The sequence below is a fragment of the Silurus aristotelis genome (assembly GCF_946808225.1).
Source record: "Silurus aristotelis genome assembly, chromosome: 19".
Taxonomy (NCBI): Eukaryota; Metazoa; Chordata; class Actinopteri; order Siluriformes; family Siluridae; genus Silurus; species Silurus aristotelis.
In genome coordinates this window covers 7,836,455-7,847,416 of record NC_139592.1, presented here as the reverse complement: position 1 = coordinate 7,847,416, position 10,962 = coordinate 7,836,455, and the positions used below count along the sequence as shown (strand labels likewise).

The 10,962-nt window shown below is 40.2% G+C and overlaps 1 protein-coding gene across 5 annotated transcripts in view; it reads right to left on the bottom strand.

Moving 5' to 3' along the window:
- Positions 1-10,962, bottom strand: part of rerea (arginine-glutamic acid dipeptide (RE) repeats a) — a 166,350-nt gene that overhangs the window by 110,780 nt on the left and 44,608 nt on the right. For 2 of the 5 annotated variants that reach the window (XM_083569759.1, XM_083569760.1), the window contains exon 2: positions 9,731-9,860. The exons of the other annotated variants lie outside the window; for them this stretch is intronic. The gene's annotated coding sequence lies outside the window, so the exon portion shown is untranslated. The remainder of the gene's footprint in view (positions 1-9,730; positions 9,861-10,962) is intronic. 5 annotated transcript variants of the gene reach the window in all.

Below are 10,962 nucleotides of genomic sequence, written 5' to 3'. Positions count from 1 at the left end.
AGAGACTGCGATGCACTGATTTACTGCAACTCACTCACACACACACACGCACACACACACATACACATATAATCCCTTTGCATTTCTACATAAACAGCCTGCTCTGATCCGCACCGTATGTGCGCTTCATAATTCGTGTCATTGAACACGATGGACGTTAACGTTAATATCTACACGAAAAAAAAAAAAAAAACCCTGTTCGACAAGTGTATTATACACAGAGGACACGTCTAAACACACAGAGCCTGTTCTGATTTCATAAGTACTTGTTTTATAAATAAAGGCTCTCTTTTCCACACACTCCGTCCACACACACACACACACACACACACACTCACCACACACTGAACTCTCTGTGGGCCATAAGACACATTTGTTCCGCAGCATTAGAGCTTTTAGACCCCTGCAATTACCAGAGATAAAGGTTATTAACTCAGCGGATTAGATCGCTGTATTAAAACACCGATTTATTTATTTATTTTGCTCTTAAGCAACTCGAGTTGCTTAGCGTGGCCCTGCCTGAGGCGCTGTGTCCGTGGTGTCGCAATCCTGCTGAAAGCCTGGCTTTTCCTCCACAGCTCAAAATCATTTCACGGTCATGAAGAAACCACAAACACACGCGTACACACCATAATAACTGACATTTGCAAGATATTTAGCTCAGCGGCCGATGTATTAAGCTTGAATTTACACACACAGCAAATATAATGTACATACTACCCATACTGTATGTACCACATACCTTTGAGTGAGTCTCTCTGACCAGTCACACCTCTTGAAAACCTAGCATGAGACCCGAGTGATTTTTACAGAGAATTTGTAGAAATGATGCATTGTGTCCGAACTGGAAAAACTTTCATAAACTTCTGACCCACATTCTACCAATTCGGACACCTTTCCACGCCAACAGAAGCTAACTGTTATATAAGTTATGTGACTTGCTAAGTAAAAATCGAATAGGTTTGGAGTATATTTGTATCGAGACATAAAATAAATGAATGACTGTAGTCCTGCTGTCTGGCTACACTGAATCTCCCCTTCAACTGTATAGACTGCTGCTGGTGAGACCATTAGCTTAAATAATTAATTTATTCATTTATCTTCAGGGTTAGCAGATTAGCAGATCCTGAGACTATCCTGGGAACGCTGGAAACGAGGCAAGAATACACCCTGGTGCTACATAAAATACTAATCTTTGTAGAACCAAATAAGTTCAGTATAACCTTTGTTGAATTATCACTTTATTTACTATGTCATAATAATTGTATAAAAAAAAGAAATGAAAAAAAAAAACAAACAAAAAAAATGGTCTTTTATGGTGTTTCCTTTTTATACTCGACAAGGATTTCGACTGCTGCTATTCTTAGTTCCTGACGTTGTGAGCCAGCATGGAGATGTGTTTGGGACTTGAAAGCACTGTAAATTGCAGTAGGTGGTTTAAATGTAAAAAAAAATTCCAAATACTCTGGTATTAACTACTATTAGTAGTAGTAGTTTTATTAAGTAGTTTACTAAGTACAACTAAATTACAGGCTAAACTTTGCTAGTGTTCAGTGTTTGTTGTTAGTTTGGCAACAACGGCCTTCAAAAACCGACAGCAAGGAAAATCATTACATTCAGTAAATGTACTAATGATTAGTAGTTGCTGAGCCAAAATAAATACACCCCTTCCATTTTCACAAGAAACTTATTGACCAAGAATTCAGTTTTTATGAGTTCTACCTTTTTAAAGAAATAGACCAGACATACTCATGTATAAAGGTCTGTGAACCATCACACCCTGTTTCCACAGTATTTGACTGGAATAAGTAGGATGACACTGCACAATACAAGCTCTCTGAAAACCAAACTGAACAGGAATAACAGAGCCCTAACCTCAACCCTGGTGAATGTTTAAAAGATGAATTAGACCCGGTGTCCCAGGCCACCTCATCCAACACCTGGTGCTAGGTGACGAAAAGATATCAATACGCAAAATATCCAACAAAACCTACTGATTATTTTTTTTAAATAAGAGTTTCCGCATTCCCTGCGCTCTCGATTTCAAACCTGTGGATGTTTAACGTGTGAAGGAGACACTTTAAACAATCACGGGTGAGGAAAAATGCTCTTCAGATTGTCATTTGTGCCAACTGCGGTTGAATGATAAATCAGGAATGTGAGTAGGTGTGGATATGTACGCATAGATATGCACTTATGTGAATGTATTTGCATTAGGGATGGTAAGACTTACAGATTCGCTTCGGTGCATCGAATACTAGTTGGCATTTGTATCGAAAAAATTTATTTCTATATAATTATCAGTAGACGCGCTATGCTTTTATTATTTAAAAAGTGACCGATAATTTGTGACCACTATTTTATATGCAGATTCATTTCTCCTCTCTAAACTATTTCTCGAGCGTGTTCTCTCAGCACCACTCAGCTTCTACGCGAATATGACGGATCACAACACAACGGAGACGAAGGCGTGTCCTGTCACATCGAATATAGATTAACATGGCAGAGGTAGAGCTGCATCTTCCTGCTGATAGAACAGAAAGAAATTTAAGCAAACTATCTAATATATTAAATTGCAAAGCATCATATTTTTTCCATTGCATTGTACTGCATTGGTCAAACCACATTGTATCGTAATGGGGTGAATCGTATCCCATCGGTAGCCTCTTCATATACATTCTTAACGTATTGCATCATTGGCTATACGACGAGATGCGAATCACATCGGCCTCACCAATGCACACGCACATCCCTAATATGCATCTGAAAGATGACTAGAACCGTAGGTTGATATGTTGATGTCCTATGGTGAAACCAAAGACAATAAAAAGCAACTAACAAGCGCAAATTCCCACAGCCATGCCGCAAGACGTAACTGAAAACCTTCCCTGAAGAATGGAACTTATTATAAGGGTTAACCGCTGTGGAGACTAAATCTGGAATAAGATGTCCATCGAGCACAAACAAGAATAGTGGTCAGGCATCCATAAATGTTTGGCTATACATCTAATATACTTGAATGAAGATGACGAATAAAATCTATTTGGGGGAAAAAATAAACAGATGCGTAACTGCTATTTCGTAGACGTGAACGTCAGTATGATTTAACTGGTGCTGAGTGTTGGCAAGATTATTTAAGAACTTACTCTTACTGGCAGTAGCCATAGACCCTGACTAGGCAGTCATAACGCGTTTTTTTTTCATTAACGCGAATATAAAACACCTCTGTATATGAATATGATTAATGACCACGCAGACGAGTGGCAAAGCACTGAAACAGACACGGAGGGAGTGATTTGCGAGCCAGCAGTTTGGAAATGGACAGAAAATCCTGTACTTTGTTCAATCCTTCACTATGTCTAATTGTGTTGGTATTGTGTCTAATTTGTTGTTCTCTCGCATACAAGTAGTTCTTTGTAGCGCTCCGCTATACCTAAAGGAAAATGCCGACCGGCATAATGGGCTTAACTATCATACCGCCCTCTACTACTGATCCCTGCAATAAATCACAAGCGTAGCATCAGATCGTTTATCAGAACATCAAGATCAAGATTATATCATTATACCGCTGATCCCTGTTACGTAACTGGGTTTAGTTGCTTTTTTTTTTTTTTTGCTTTGAACTCTCATAAAAATACGAGAGCTAAAATAATCAGCAGGATTTATGAGGTAAATGAATAAGTAAAAGCGGAGAAGACTCAGTCATGTGGCTTAATCAGCAATTATCTTACTTACTGCGTGTGCAAAAGAGCAAACTCGCAGAGAAACTGAGCTCAGCAGCTCATCATCTCTCTTTCAATTGTGTGTGTGTGTGTGTGTGTGTGTGTGTGTGTGTGTGTGTGTATATGAGTAACTAAGACTTGTGACCTTTTTCTTTTTCTGTAAGCACAGCAGTGAAAAATGGTACATATAACGCTCGGTCTGTGCCGTTTTTTCTCTAAGCAAGATTTCTCTGACAATGCAGGCCAGTGTTTGGTGTGTGGGTAAAAAGTCCTCGAATATCCCCAGAAGCTCTCTCAACCCCAGTGCTGTCATACGCCACTGTGTCATGCGTTCGGCACTTCCCATAACGCCGACTCGAGTACTCGTCCGAACATCTAGCAAGGTTGAAAAACATGCAGCATGACACATACAGGCACAATCTCATGCAAGGAAAATTTACATTAGAGAAATGAAGTGATTTCGATTATAGCTGCTAGTTACAAGTCGAGAACTAAAGTATGCACCTTCCCCTAGATAGCAGGGATTTAATGCTAATGCCTACGAACAAAAGCTCTTTAAGAACACAAGCGCTGCTCTCTCCATTTGTCCACAGGTCACGGGGGGCTCTCTGGAGAATTCACAGCCTATTAGTAATTCATAGCTGCTCTGCCTGTTAAAAAAAAAATATATAACTCTTCACTCCACTTAACAGAACGACCTCACTTTTCTTGGCACCCAGACTGAGGGCCAAAAACAAGAGAACGAGAAATGGCGATTTGGCACGCCTCCTGAGTGAAAGGTAGCTGTTCGTCACCGCTGACCTGGGTGGGTATTAATAGAAAGCAAACACATTAGCTGCTGATTAGTGTGCATTATGAGGCAGCTCTATTAACCTTTGAGAAATGGACTGGCTGCTGGTTGCTTAGCCAAGCATGGTGCCTTTTTTTTTTTTTCTTGCTCGGCTCGACGAGAGAGAAAGGAAAGTGCAGCAGCAGGACTGTGGCTTCCGATCCATTAGGTCAGCACGTCAAGCCGTCAGCCGCACATACGTCAGCACAACTCCAACTTCTAGCTAATCTATATATCGCCCAGTGTTTTACTGATGAGATGTTCATTTGGTTCTCACGTCTCAGATAAATATCCATTGACAGGCTGAACCACATTTGGCCCTGTATATTATCAGGAGAGTTATATGACAGTGTTTCCACATTCCCCTTTTGCCATATAAAAAACAAACAAAACAAGAGTCTGCATTGTGTGCACACTAATTAATGTCAAGCTAAAAATAACTATTAGCTGCTTACAGTTACAGCATTGAGGGCAGACATTGCATTTAAATGCATATATCGATTAAAACCACAAATATACACACACACACACACGTATAAATATATACACAACAAATCAGGCATTACACCTGCCTAATTTTGTGTTGGTCCCCCTTTTGCTGCAGAAACAGTCCATATCCGTCGAGCATTAACAGCATTAACATACAGCAATTTGGGCTACAGAAGCTCGTCTATTGGATCGGACCACACGGACCAGCCTTCGCTTTCAATCAGCGAGCCTTGGCCATCCATAACTCTGTCGCCGGTTCACCACTGTTCCTACCTCGGACCCCTTTTGATAGATACTGACCACTGCAAACCGAGAACATCCCACAAGAGCTTTTTTAATCACAATTTGGTGCTTGTCAAACACGCTTAAATCCTTACGCTTGCCCATTTTTCCTGCTTCTAACACATTAACTTTGAACACAAATTGTTCAGTTGCTGCCAAATATATCCCACCCACTAAAAGGGGCCATGATGTAGAGACAATCAGTGTTACTTACTTCACCGCTCATAATGTTACAATGTCAATGTTATCCCTGATCGGTGTGTGTGTGTGTGTGTGTGTGTGTGTGTGTATATATATATACACAGACGAGTGTATATATATATATATATATATATATATATATATATATATATACACAGTGAGGAAAATAAGTATTTGAACACCCTGCTATTTTGCAAGTTCTCCCACTTAGAAATCATGGAGGGGTCTGAAATTGTCATCGTAGGTGCATGTCCACTGTGAGAGACATAATCTAAAAAAAAAAATCCAGAAATCACAATGTATGATTTTTAAACTATTTACTTGTATGATACAGCTGCAAATAAGTATTTGAACACCTGTCTATCAGCTAGAATTCTGACCCTCAAAGACCTGTTAGTCTGCCTTTAAAATGTCCACCTCCACTACATTTATTATCCTAAATTAGATGCACCTGTTTGAGGTCGTTAGCTGCATAAAGACACCTGTCCACCCCATACAATCAGTAAGAATCCAACTACTAACATGGCCAAGACCAAAGAGCTGTCCGAAGACACTAGAGACAAAATTGTACACCTCCACAAGGCTGGAAAGGGCTACGGGGAAATTGCCAAGCAGCTTGGTGAAAAAAGGTCCACTGTTGGAGCAATCATTCGAAAATGGAAGAAGCTAAACATGACTGTCAATCTCCCTCGGACTGGGGCTCCATGAAAGATCTCACCTTGTGGGTTCTCAATGATCCTAAGGAAGGCGAGAAATCAGCCCAGAACTACACGGGAGGAGCTGGTCAATGACCTGAAAAGAGCTGGGACCACCGTTTCCAAGGTTACTGTTGGTAATACACTAAGACGTCATGGTTTGAAATCATGCATGGCACGGAAGGTTCCCCTGCTTAAATCAGCACATGTCCAGGCACGTCTCAAGTTTGCCAATGACCATTTGGATGATCCAGAGGAGTCATGGGAGAAAGTCATGTGGTCAGATGAGACCAAAATAGAACTTTTGTGTAATAATTCCACTAAACGTGTTTGGAGGAAGAAGAATGATGAGTACCATCCCAAGAACACCATCCCTACAATGAAGCATGGGGGTGGTAGCATCATGCTTTGGGGGTGTTTTTCTGCACATGGGACAGGGCGACTGCACTGTATTAAGGAGAGGATGACCGGGGCCATGTATTGCGAGATTTTGGGCAACAACCTCCTCCCCTCAGTTAGAGCATTGAAGATGGGTCGAGGCTGGGTCTTCCAACATGACAATGACCCGAAGCACACAGCCAGGATAACCAAGGAGTGGCTCTGTAAGAAGCATATCAAGGTTCTGGCGTGGCCTAGCCAGTCTCCAGACCTAAACCCAGTAGAGAATCTTTGAAGGGAGCTCAAACTCCGTGTTTCTCAGCGACAGGCCAGAAACCTGACTGATATAGAGAAGATCTGTGTGGAGGAGTGGGCCAAAATCCCTCCTGCAGTGTGTGCAAACCTGGTGAAAAACTACAGGAAACGTTTGACCTCTGTAATTGCAAACAAAGGCTACTGTACCAAATATTAACATTGACTTTCTCAGGTGTTCAAATACTTATTTGCAGCTGTATCATACAAATAAATAGTTTAAAAATCATATATTGTAATTTCTGGATATTTTTTTTTAGATTATGTCTCTCACAGTGGACATGCACCCACGATGACAATTTCAGACCCCTCCATGATTTCTAAGTGGGAGAACTTGCAAAATAGCAGGGTGTTCAAATACTTATTTTCCTCACTGTATATATATATATATATATATATATATATATATATATATATATATATATATATATATATATATATATATATACACATACACATATAAATACACACACATACCATGGCTGGTTTATATTTCTATAGTAAGTAATAAGTTTCATTTCTATAGTATTGTCTTTCGAGACGATCTACTAAAATGTGAGGGGTGCACTGACTTTTGTGAGATACTGCATATCTTAGTCTGACATGTATATCCTTGGGTTTGAATTAAGGATGCCAAAAGGACCTGCACCTGTAATGAACCCTTTACATTCATACTAGCTAGCTGTAGGTAATTAGTTTAATCTCATCATAAAAAGTCAAAAGATGAAGGAAATAAAGTCAAAGATGAAGGAAATAAATTCAGTTACACTGCAATTGGTATTCACCCACAAGCCACATGCTGAGCTTTGGATTCCTCCGCTTAAAGAGTATAAACGCTTTTAAAATATAGCGCCTTAACAGATTATCTTGATTGTTTTAGTAATTAGTGTTAGAAAAACACAAACAAACAGAACATTAATCACAAAGCGTAATTCTAGGTTTCTACATGGCACTTTGGTCAAAAAGGCGAAAACGTTTCAAATGGACTTAAGACGACGACTCTGTGTTCATTGATAAAAACATTGCAAAAATAATAAAAACAGATAAAAAAAAAAAATAAATAAATAAATGGGGTTGCAAATTATTTTATTGGCTTTATGTCAAGAGAAATAGTGCACCACCTAAAAGTAGTGTTTTATGCATAACAAAAAAGGTCATGACCTTCTGTCATCATACACAGTATTTGTTCTAGACAAAAATATAGCTTGTGTCGGTTTTTCAGATGATTTCAGCTACCACCTGAAATGTCCTTATCACCATCGTACACTATGATCATATGCAAACAGTCACATTTCGAGTCAACGCCATACACGCTTTCACAGAGCTCAGAGAATACTACAAACCAAACCTACAGGCTAAACCACATATATTGATAGAGCTGCTGCTAAACCTAAGTTTCCGCTTCCTGCCCTTGAAAAATGAACCAGCAGCACTGATCCCACGTGCCAGGGCTCTGCAGCGATCTACGGCTCCATGCGGTGCTCTATTTTAAACCCAAACTGCTGTAGTGAATTGAGGCTGAGCTGCAGAGTGCTGGAATGCAGTGTGTGTGTGTGTGTGTGTGTGTGTGTGTGTGTGTGTGTGTGTGTGTGTGTGTTCCTCTCAAAGTTGATGGAGAGGCCACTGAGAGATGTCACCCAGGCATTCTCAGACAGAAAGAACCCTCCTGCCTGCCTCGCACTCCTCAGGCACGAGGTGATGCAGCACTGATGGATGGGAGTCCATGGTGTAGCAGGCGTAATGCATAAAATCATGCAGATACAGGTCAAGAGCTTCAGGTAATGTTCACATCAAACATCCTTTAAGTGTGTGTGTGTGTGTGTGTGTGTGTGTGTGTGTGTGTGTGTGTGGAGATCCGGAATGTTTGTTGGTGTAAGATGGAGGATTTTTTTCAGGATTTTTTCTGGGAGGGGGAGGGAGGGGGTAGCTAGATGAGTTTCAGCTATCAGGAAGGTTATTGTTAATCACATCAACAATCTTATCAACCTTGGTGAGTAAAAAAAAAAAAAAAAAAAAAAAAAAAAAAAAAAAAAAAGCATCTCTGAGACAAACTGGGAGGTGGAATCCCACATCATGTTTTACTCCTGTCAGCCAAGAACTGGGATCTGAGGCTACTGGGGAACACCGGGCAAAAAAAAAAAAAAAAGGCAAACCTGCAGCCACTGTAAGACACAGTCATGTTAAAACAAACCAAAAACTCACTTCCCTATTAGTGTATAAATGAAAGTACAGTATATACTGTACTTTCATTTCATAGCATAATCATAGTATTCATAGTATAATGTTATGTTTTGCCCAGTAGTGGATCTATACTCAAGTTCATTAATGCTCGCTCTTTCTTTCCTTTTTCTTAGCGCCATGTCAACTTCTGTGGTGGTGTTCATGGCAAAAGCTTGGTTTTGTTATACAATTGGATAGAAATTTTAAAATAAGATAAGATTACTTTATCAAATACTTTATTATTGCTCAGTAATACAAATAATAATCTCCAACTTACGATGGAGATGCTTTCCGATGACATCATAACTTGAAAATATTGTAAGTCGGGACATAGTCCTGCCTACCCAGGAGTCGTAAAGAATAGTGATCAGTATGGGGTAGTAATTTGTCAATAATTGAAGAAATTACAGTACATAGTTATGCAAAACGGAGCAATTTACTCTACCGTAATGTGGAAACTTTACAGTATATGCGTATGTGGACACGCAGACACGCTCCGTTTCGGTATGTTGCAGCGCCAACAAAAAGGACAGAGACGAGATTCACTCAAACTCAAAACGCATCTCCGTGTTAGTTCAATTACTAGATTTTTACTTTCCTACCAGCTGCATTCTTGAGAAACAGAATTAACCAATCGGGACCAGGCATTTTCCTCCGTGAAGCTGAAAGCCGGCTAGCTGCTCTCTGAGCTTAGTGATATTGACATGACAGCCTGTGAAGTACTGTAGCTTACTGCAAGAGAGAAAGAAAAGAAATAAAATCAAGCTTTCTAAGATAAAATGTAATTTCGTATATTTTATTTTAATCCTCATAAAGGTGTTTTATGATAACATTACTAATATTGGAATGTTGTTTGACCGCAAAATGCGCCTTAAATGATTAAATAACTTTTCCCCCCCCGATCGCTGCACCTACTACTGTCTGGCAGCCACCCAAAAAGCATAAACACCTTACATTTATCAATATAATTGTACAGATCACAGAGAGATATTTCATTTAGTTTATTAATTCCAGGCTACGCCACTGTGTCAGTGTGTTGTGCTGCACACATCGCTGCACTGGCATTTCCATACAGGCTGAGAGATCGGCTCAGCAGGCAGCCCACGAGCCCACATTAAACACCTAGTCATGTTCAATCCCATGTGTGTGTGGGGCCACGAAACCTTTCATTTCATTTAAAAATTTAACACAGAAGCCTAGTAGTCGTACTGGTCAATTTTACATTCAACAAATAGGAAGGGGAAAAAAAAACGTCCGTGTTTGCGTACGTGCAGACCCGCAAAAGCCGCTCGCTCTGCTCTGTTGGTGCTTATTCTATTCGGACTAATACGTGTCCGCTAACCTGACATTTAGCATTCCTCCCAAGCAGCTGGAGCAGGAGAAAGGGAGGGTGTGGGTGAGGGGGAGAGGCGTAGGAGAAATGAACCCACTTATACGGCTTGACACTGTGCCCTGCGCTAGGAAATAAAAACACGGCTTTCAGTTACTGCCGGCCTGCGCACAGAGGCCATACATCAGCTCTGCTCCTGCGCAGACTCATCCAAGGTCGGCCCTATTACAATCACAGAACGAGTGAGACTAAAAGAACCGTCATGCAGAGAGATCGCTGCACATAGAATAATAGAAAGCACATAAGCAATCATACTCCCTCTAAACAAGAACTGGTCCAAACCGGAGCCGTTCATTTGGTTAATCTGCTCGTATTATTCGCCATGAAATTAAATGATGTCATTGACTAATCACTGGTCACTCTGAGGACGGTACAATTATATGAATATAAACCATGAAAATGACAAAGTACTACACTGCATAAAAAATAATAAGAATAATACAC